The sequence below is a fragment of the Anas platyrhynchos genome, chromosome 1, assembly GCF_047663525.1.
Source record: "Anas platyrhynchos isolate ZD024472 breed Pekin duck chromosome 1, IASCAAS_PekinDuck_T2T, whole genome shotgun sequence".
Lineage (NCBI taxonomy): Eukaryota > Metazoa > Chordata > Aves > Anseriformes > Anatidae > Anas > Anas platyrhynchos.
The window spans coordinates 125,861,850-125,870,702 of NC_092587.1; positions in this window are offsets into that span (position 1 = coordinate 125,861,850).

An 8,853-nucleotide genomic window follows, 5' to 3' on the forward strand; every position below is an offset into this window, starting at 1 on the left:
CTGGAGTTTTGTTTGACCCAATGGTGATGTAGACCAAGAATAGCAGGCTCTGTGTAATTCTCAGGTCCTTGGGGCAGAAGGAGGAATAGTCGGAACATTTCTGCCTTTAAGAAGATGCTGAAACATCTTCCAAGGGAGACATATCAAGAGGAGGTAAAGGCAATATTGATATCCCCTTTCTTTTTTTTTGATGTGCCAAGTACAAAAATGGAAAGTCTATCTTCTTTTTTAAAAGCAAACATCTGAATTTTGAAGAGTCGTGAGCCAAGGTTATGCAACAACTTAGTCCCCAACAAAATAGGCTGCTTTTCAACCTAGAGTTGTCTAAAAATAAATGTGGGAGGACTGTTTTCCCAAAAGGGTAATGGTTATGAACACAACTCAATGTCCACTTACAAAATTCTTTTCTGCATACCTACAAACAGCACTAATGATTATCCAAGCAGAAGGGTTTATTTTAATCTCATTTACTATGAGATCCTCTTCCATCCTTCCCCTTTACATTCCTATCAGTCTGAATAGTAAATATAGTGAATGTAGTAAATACAGATGAATGTTTTTATTTTTTTCCTTGTCATCTTTGCCACTATATACATTTATTTGTATATACATATCTGTTTATATGCACACAGCAATATATGTGCAAGTACATGTATATATAAAGACATTCACACAGGTACATGCATATGTACGTATGTGTGTATACACATACAGTGACATCCATCACAAGGGCAATTCTACTTGATTCAGCAGTGTTGATATTTAAATTAAAAAGATGGAACTGTATCAGTCTGTTGGAACATTTTTCAACCATGATTACACTCTGTAAGGATTACAATTCATACAGAAAGCAATTGTGACAAGGAAGGACCAGAAGTGACAAAGGGGAAAAAAATAAAAGAAATAGAAATGATGGCTTGCATTAGTCTCTGGCAATTGTGTGCAGTCAGTGGGTAGGGGAATGGCTCCCTGCACCTTAGATTCTTGGGCTGGATTTTGTAAACACCCTGTAGAAGCTTTTATCTATCAGTTTAGTTTCAACCTCTGTCCTTAACAAGTCTTTCCTTGCACACCATAAAGGCAAGTCCCATTGCACCTTATTAACTTGTTTATTCTTTCCAGCTCTCTGCATTCAAACTAAATCACATTATGCAATTAGCTGCTATGAAAACAAATGAAACGTATTTTGTTTTTGCATGCTCGAGCATCCATTCAAAATCTGTTCTCCTCAAAAAGCATTTGGTTGATATAGGATCAATCTGATGTCTCAATTGTTTTCCTGTTCTGTGAAAAGAAGCTTCAGCTGAGGTTATGTTTAAAACCACTGAGATGGTGCAAAAAAATCTGTGACTCAGACAGAAGGTTTTGATGATTTGGACAACCGGATCATCTTTCCCATAGGAGAGAAAGAATTCATTATTTTTAGGAGGTAGGTATGGCAGGGATGGTCTTGACATGCCACAAGGTTTATCCTGTAGGATATTTACATTTTTTTCTGTTGAAAAGTCTTGCCTCCAAACTTCAGTGTTCAAGTGATTCAATTATTAGCAACTTCTGGCAAAATAAATAAATAAATAAATAAATAAGGCAGCACATCTCAGCTATGCTGCATGACTTTTATTTGTATGGGAAAAGGAAAGAGACAGTTACCATGTAAACAAAAGAAAAACAAGAACAAAATCTCACTTGCTCAGCTGAGCTCATCACCAGCTAAACACAATTTTGATCAGCACCAACAGCAGGATCTGCTCCGATAGATTTTACCATAAAAGGAAATTTGGGGGTTTACTGTTATCAGAGGGGCTGAACAAATGATGCAATACCAACAACAAGAAGAAACTCAAACTGTTCGAAACTGTTGATTTTAGCACGTATTTGCTTTCTAAATGTGTAATATGCCCACTGTGGCTGTCATCAGAATGACTCTGAATGATTTATTTTGTGACTTTCTTATAAAAGTCAGTTCATATAAGCCTATTTCCAGTGTTAATGTATTCCCAAAAAATGCAGAATGAGGGCATACGCTGGGTGTATCCCAGGTCATAGGAAAAAATTAACCCAAGAAGTCCAAGAAGGCTTCCTGGTTGTCTATCTCTTATCAATGTATTTCAAGTAGGCAGAGATTCAACTTACCTTTTATGTTATTGGAGGCTGAATTCAGTCACAAAAATGCCACCGTCCTACAAGTCATGGCAAAAACTATTGATGTTCAGGGGTATGCAGCAGGTTACTTGCCTGAAACCTACTACGGAACTGGGTCTTTGCTTTCTTCTATCAAGCATAGTGCATGGTGGGTGTAAGAAGTTCCCAAATCATGTACACTATATGTGTAACAAAATGTCATCTAGGCAAACATTAGAAAAATCCTTAGTCCTCCTTGAAGAGTAGGCAAAATACTTTTGCATGGCACGTGAAGACAGGATTGTTAAAAGGGAGTATTTAAAAACAAACTAAAATTCAAATTATATTACAACAATTTCAAATTCTATTTCAAATAAGTTCAAAGTAATTCCCACTGAAAATAAGTGGGATAAGTTTGAGAAAACACAAGGCTGTCTTTCAGTAAATATTTATGGAAATACAGAAAGAGGAACAGAAACTTGGTCATAAATGTGCCAAGGTGTCATTAACATTTGCTCTCTCTGTATGAGCCATGGGTTCTTCCTCTTGGGGGAATCACAGTGGAAAACTGTAAACAAATTTTTCTGCACAGCATCATAAAATAAATTCCCAGTTCTGTATTCAGTGCTGGGGATATTGCCAGGCAACAGGAAATGATTGCTCTATCTTGAGAGAATGCCGCGAATTTATTATTTTTAGGTCATCCATCAGTGACACAATGAAAAGTTTTGCCTAGGTTTTATTCCAACAAGCCCATACTTGAAAGTAAACAGATGTCCAGAAACTTCAGCAGATTATAAAACAGAAATTAATTGCTGACGTTCATTAAAATCTGTAGCGATGAAGTGATATCAGTACGCAATTTAATGGGAATTAAGAGTTTGTTTATGCCTGTGCAGCATTACCCTTCAAACTGCCCCACTGAGAGCTTCAAGGAGATGTGTAAGGGCCATTTCCACGCCAAAGAGTTCCTGCATGCTCCGGACACACCATCACTGGAGCACTCACTACAGGAACATGCCAGGTACGAGCACAGGCTACGGCACAACTTTCTGGCATCACCCTGGTCCTGATGGCAGTGAAGCCACCATAACCCTCGGCAACTTCCTCCAGTAGCTCCATCGCTGCTAAAATAACCCTGCAGTTCTGCTTTCTGGAAGTTCAGCTTCCAGTCCTGGGAACCTGCTAGGGGTTTTTTTTGCTGCTACATTAATTACCTTTTTTGCTTAGCACATTTTCAGAGGAAACGCTCCTAATTTTTTGTTAATCAAAGAGATGATGATGGTGAAAGGATCTGATCTTTCAGGCAAATAGGAAGGATAAAGCTCTACCAGAAGCTATAAATTCGGTATGGGGTTAATGAAGGGTTTTATGGACTATTTGCATGCAGGCATATGCTATATGATTGGAAGAGTCCTCTTCAGCTTCAGAATTTTAAAAACCCAGAGCTCTGTGTAAGTTACAATGATAAATGACTTCATTTTCAAACACTTTCTTAAAAATGTAAATGCATTTGTCATCTTTGAACATAAATCTATTAACCATTTGGTGTCATATACGGCATTTTAAAATATTAAACACTTTTACGTTCATCCTTTTTAGTGGTGTTTTGTTTTGTTTGCCACTGGCTACAAACTCATTTCCAGCCATATTTTTCAGCTTCTCTGGCAGGAGCTAATTTGTCAAGCTCTGGTTAGCTAGAGCACTTGCAACTGCCTTCCCATACCCACCAGTTGCAGCCAACTAACATATGGAGATGCAATTAGGCTGAGCCCAGTTTTTAATTACTGTACACACAAGCAACCTCTGTTGGTACACACTTGGACGGAGGGGCTGGTCTTGTTGAAGGGGGAAATTAGGGAAAGCAGAGACAATGAGAGTGGGAAGGTAGGAGGGAAAGGACAAAGCTGCATGGTGCTTGAAATAGCATTTGCTAATTGCATATAGACTGTAATGCCTCAGAAAGCCCCAATTAAGGCAATGGAAATGCAGAAGCAATAATGCAGGGATGAATCATCTGACCTAAAATAGAGGGAATGATGAAACATATAAGGGAAAAAAGTGTGTCATTTTAGCTTTAACAGCGAAATAATTCCAGCTATAAACTTCCAAAAATGTTTGGCCAACAAAAACCACAAGGCAGGGTTGGTTACTATAGCTTTATCCAGGTGCAGTGGAGAATCTACCTGTCAGAAGCTATAGTTGAAAATGGACAGCTCTGCCCTTCTGCAGGTATCCGGCACAAAAGCTAGCCACCAAGCCAAGTACCACGCATGCTGGCCAATCTCCCGTCTGTAGTGACACTGTCCATTAAGGAGACAAAATAACCCAAAGATCAATTCATCAACGTTAAAAAGTCAAACGTGTCATGAATTATAGAATCCCCTTTCACTTTCTCTCTTCCTGGTCAGCGTTGTACTAATAAATAAAAAAGACCACAAATTAGCTCTCATCCCAGCGTAGGTCTGCAGCAGGTGTGAAGCAATGCAGAAAAAGTTCCCAAGGCAGGGAGCCTGCACGTAGTCCTAAATTTACAGCCATGATTTATACGAAAAAATGCCCAGCTGAAGGGGAGAAAGAACAAATCCAGGCAGCTGAGCAACATGCCAGAGAGAAGACGACAGCTCCTTTTCCACATCACACCTTCACGCAGATAGCTGGGAATAAACACAGCCCTTCGGCAACCCCAGTGTCCATTGACAAGAGACTGCAGGGTCAGATTCCTCAACCACTGACGTCAGGATTTAGGAGTTGCTTTAAATCACCACAGCCAACCACCTCCTCTTGTCTGGAGACCACCAAACTAATCTCCTCTGCCAGCATATCAGGTATCCCGTATGTTGTCCTGGCAGCAGGGCACCCTCCACCTTTTCCCACTTCAAATACCTCCATCATCCACACAAATGGGAAATCTGTGTTTTCACCTCCAACAGGGAACTTCCCTTTTGTATTTAAAGACAACCTCACTACTACTTTGTGCTACTGCAGAAATATGAGGAGACCATAAAAAGAGAAAGAATGGCCACAGACACTGAAGATGCAACAGTTAGGGCCTCCTGTGCCACTCTGAGACTCCCAGCATTTTCTGTGCTTTAAATGAGCCACTTGGTAAGTGCCGTCATCTCCTAACGCGGTGTCAGAATATTCCTTTTACCTGCACAAGCCAAAGACTTCTCAGATCAGATACCGTAGCTCAAAAAATATCTTCTCATATCTGCAGTACAGACGGTTCAGACATACAAATAACACAAAGTACAAAATTAAAAAACATTTTAAAGCAAAAATATCTCTGCTTCTCTTCATCCTCTTTAGCAGGGCTTCAGTTCAGTTTCCCAATTTGTGCAAAAAGAGACAGATACTCATGTCACGTGCTAGTGCATGTCGCGTGCACTTGAATGCTGAGCCTTCACTGCAGTCTGCCCAAAAACAATCGCCTGCTGGGTAGAAGTGCACATTTTCAGCAAAATTGGCTGAATTGTGCAGTGTACGTGCATTTGTACCACCGTACAACCATAGCTCAGTGTGAAGAACTGAGATCTTCCTTTCTATGTTCCCATCTCACTGGCTGAGTTTGTAACTCCGAGGCCAAGTGAGGCCTGGTGGTGTGAGGCCTGCCATCGACGTAGCTGTGTAGGGAGCTGCCGTGGATCTTCAACCTCTGATTAAAACTCTGGGTAGTTTGGCTAGGGCAAAACTTTGAAAGGTTTTGCTTGTTTCATTGTCTATTTTTTAATGCCAGTGACAGCACCAGGGCAGATGTTGTAAGAAGTCATCAGGTGGTGAAGCAGCACGATGCTTGTACAGAGAGGCAGCCGGCCTCTGCTGTCCATATATAATTGTCTCATACATGAACTGCCACAGGGAAGGGGGGGAAGAGCATCACGTAGGCAGAAATGCAGGTCATGTGAAAAGGCCTCTTTCAGAGCACCATTTCCTATTCCCCAGCCCTCCTAGAGATGTTGGGCAGTCAGAACTGCAAAGCAACGTTTACAAATAAATCCCCTTTCTGGTTTCATCACACAAGGAATGTAATTCAATGGCACTGAACTGGTGATAAGGAAATCAGCCAGTAGCGTGAACATAAAGACATCAATAATTCAGGATCTTTGCTTATTTCTGCTGTGCTGCTTTAACTTTCTACTCAGCGATGAATAAATCAGTACTGCGATGACATCAACAAGGCTGCACAGGCCATCAAATGCAAAAGCTGACAGACAGCTGTCACAGGGCTGCATTTCTGTCTTCACGGCCCGAAAGAAAGTTTCAGTTCCCGAACTCGTTATCACAGTCACATCTTTACTGTGCACAGAAAGGCACTACGTTAAGTCTAAAGTTGTTAGAAATTGTTATAAAATGTGTATTTGGTAGTCGTAGGAGCAGCAAGTAAACATCCTGTGTGAAATAGCCTAGTGACAAAACAGCTCCCTCAGGTGCAGTGAATGCTTTTAGGCTGCATAAAGTGAAAAATGCCATATAGAAATAGAACAACTCTTCCGACACCGTTTGATCGAGCAAACAAACGCAGGCAATTTTTCAGTAAGCCAATAGGTTTGCTTCCTGGTGTTTGTATTTTCTACGTAGTGGGAAATTACCGCAAATCATTTCTAACGTTCGGATACAGTCCTCTGAAGAGAAAAATAATCTACTCGTAATACCCCACATTTTTTTTGGCATCTTAACAATGCACAAACAAAACGCACTTGCTGCAGCTCCGAAAATTGCTATCCATCTCTGCGCAATCTCTCACCCCAGAAGATTGCTGTTTGAGGCCAAACTGCTGCCGAGGAATTAAGGCATCAAGCTGACTTCTTAAATACTCCACCGCATGAGTAGCTCTTTGGTGCTCTCTGATTCACTTATAGAGAGACGTAGAGAACCGAGGCTACATTCACTGTGCTCCCTGCCAAGAAATTTGATCCCTAAAGCCACGTTTACAGGAAAACAGGAGGATAAACATCACTATCATGCTAATGCAAGATTTCCCACTGTCAATCCATTTATTTTTTTCCTGAAAGTAAATTTTGCACATTTTTACACAAAAGCATGAGCCCTTTTATATATTTATATATATGTATATATATATATAACAATCATGAAACACTTCATTTTGCTTAGCTTTTCTTCGTTTGGCATTAGTGTATGGACAGAATTATGGAAAACGCTTGCCATATCGTCTGTCTTTCCATTTGCTCTTTCCTAAATTTCCATTCGTACGCTTTGTCTAAAATAAAGAGCCAGGATACACACATTCATTAGGAAATCAAAGCTACTTTATAAAACTGTCTTACACATGTCAACTGTAATCAGAATACTCTGGATTTTATTTTTAGAAGACCTGAGAAGCCAAACTGCAGCCGAAGTTAACCATAGCTGTGAAAACCGATAACATGAAATCACTCCCTGTCTGTTGCACCGTGACAAATTTTGTATTTCAGTCAGTCTGGCAGCTTGCTTTTATCAACATACTTTTGAAAGCATCCCTGAATGGCTTACTAGTTGCAAGCGAAGATACATTATTCTTTTAAACAATAAGGGCGGTACCGTGACCAGCTGCCTGCTTAGAGAATGCATGCCTTAATATTTTGTAGCCTGCTATTCTCCGCAGCATTGTTTGACCCACAGAACTATCACCTTTTTAAGTATGCATCTGCTTACCCCCATTGAGCAGCTTTCTGTGGTAATATCTAGCTTGTCGTTATCTGGCAGCTTTTATCTGAAACTGTCCACGCTGCTAGAATCATGTGGATTCTGAGTGGAAAATATTAACTAGATTCTGCTATTTGCAGAAGTATGAGGGTGACAGCTAAAAAAGCTCAGAACTTGGCACTACAAAACTGCGAAAACAGGGATGAAGAGGGGAGTCTTACGTTATATCATATTATAGCTATTTTCCTGTTAAAAATTTAAAACTCCAGAAAGAGTTTTGTTTGTGTCCCATGCTTTGCATGGGTTATGGAAACACTGTTGTATTTGCAATATTTGCGTTGCATATCTTACTGCCTGGTTGTCAGTCAGCTCCCATTCTCTGAGTGTCATATTTTTGTGATGAGCAGTGACAGCTCTACCTAGAAGGAATAAAATTTCCTTTTACCTGCTAACAGTCATGATGGGAAGTTTTATATGAACGTGCAAGAACAAAACCAAAGATAAAACACATGTTCTTTTCCATGGACAGCTGTCAGTATTGAGAAACTGGTGAAAAATTGTATCTGTGTATTTTGGCAAGTCATACTTTACCTGTGTTTTGGCAGAGTATTTGGGATCAATAAAGCGAGACCTCTGGTATTTCCAGGAGCATTTGCTGTATTCTGCAGGGGCAGAGAGGAACGGGTTCATGCAGCCGTTCTCTGCATGACAGGTAACAGCACTTTGCTTCCCAGAGGTTCTGGGATTGCAGGGGAAGGGTCAGTGTGCTCCAAAGCATTAGCGCCTGCTCTACCACAAAGTCTTGGGGCCAATTGGGGGAGCTGGCACACTTTTTAGAAATTAATTAGCTCCCTCTCCAGTATGTCATTGGCAATAATAATTCCAAGGGTTTTGGTGGAAACAACACATCACACGCTGGCCCCCGCGGTACTGTATTTCTGCTCTTCCAGCAGCTAGGAGAGAACTGTAGCATTTGAGAAGCCACACTGCCTGCAAGGAGAGGACAGGGCAGCAGCATATCCTGCTGCATATGTGGCATACACATCCACAGCACATTACGCCCCCAAAGTACAGAACAGACAGAAG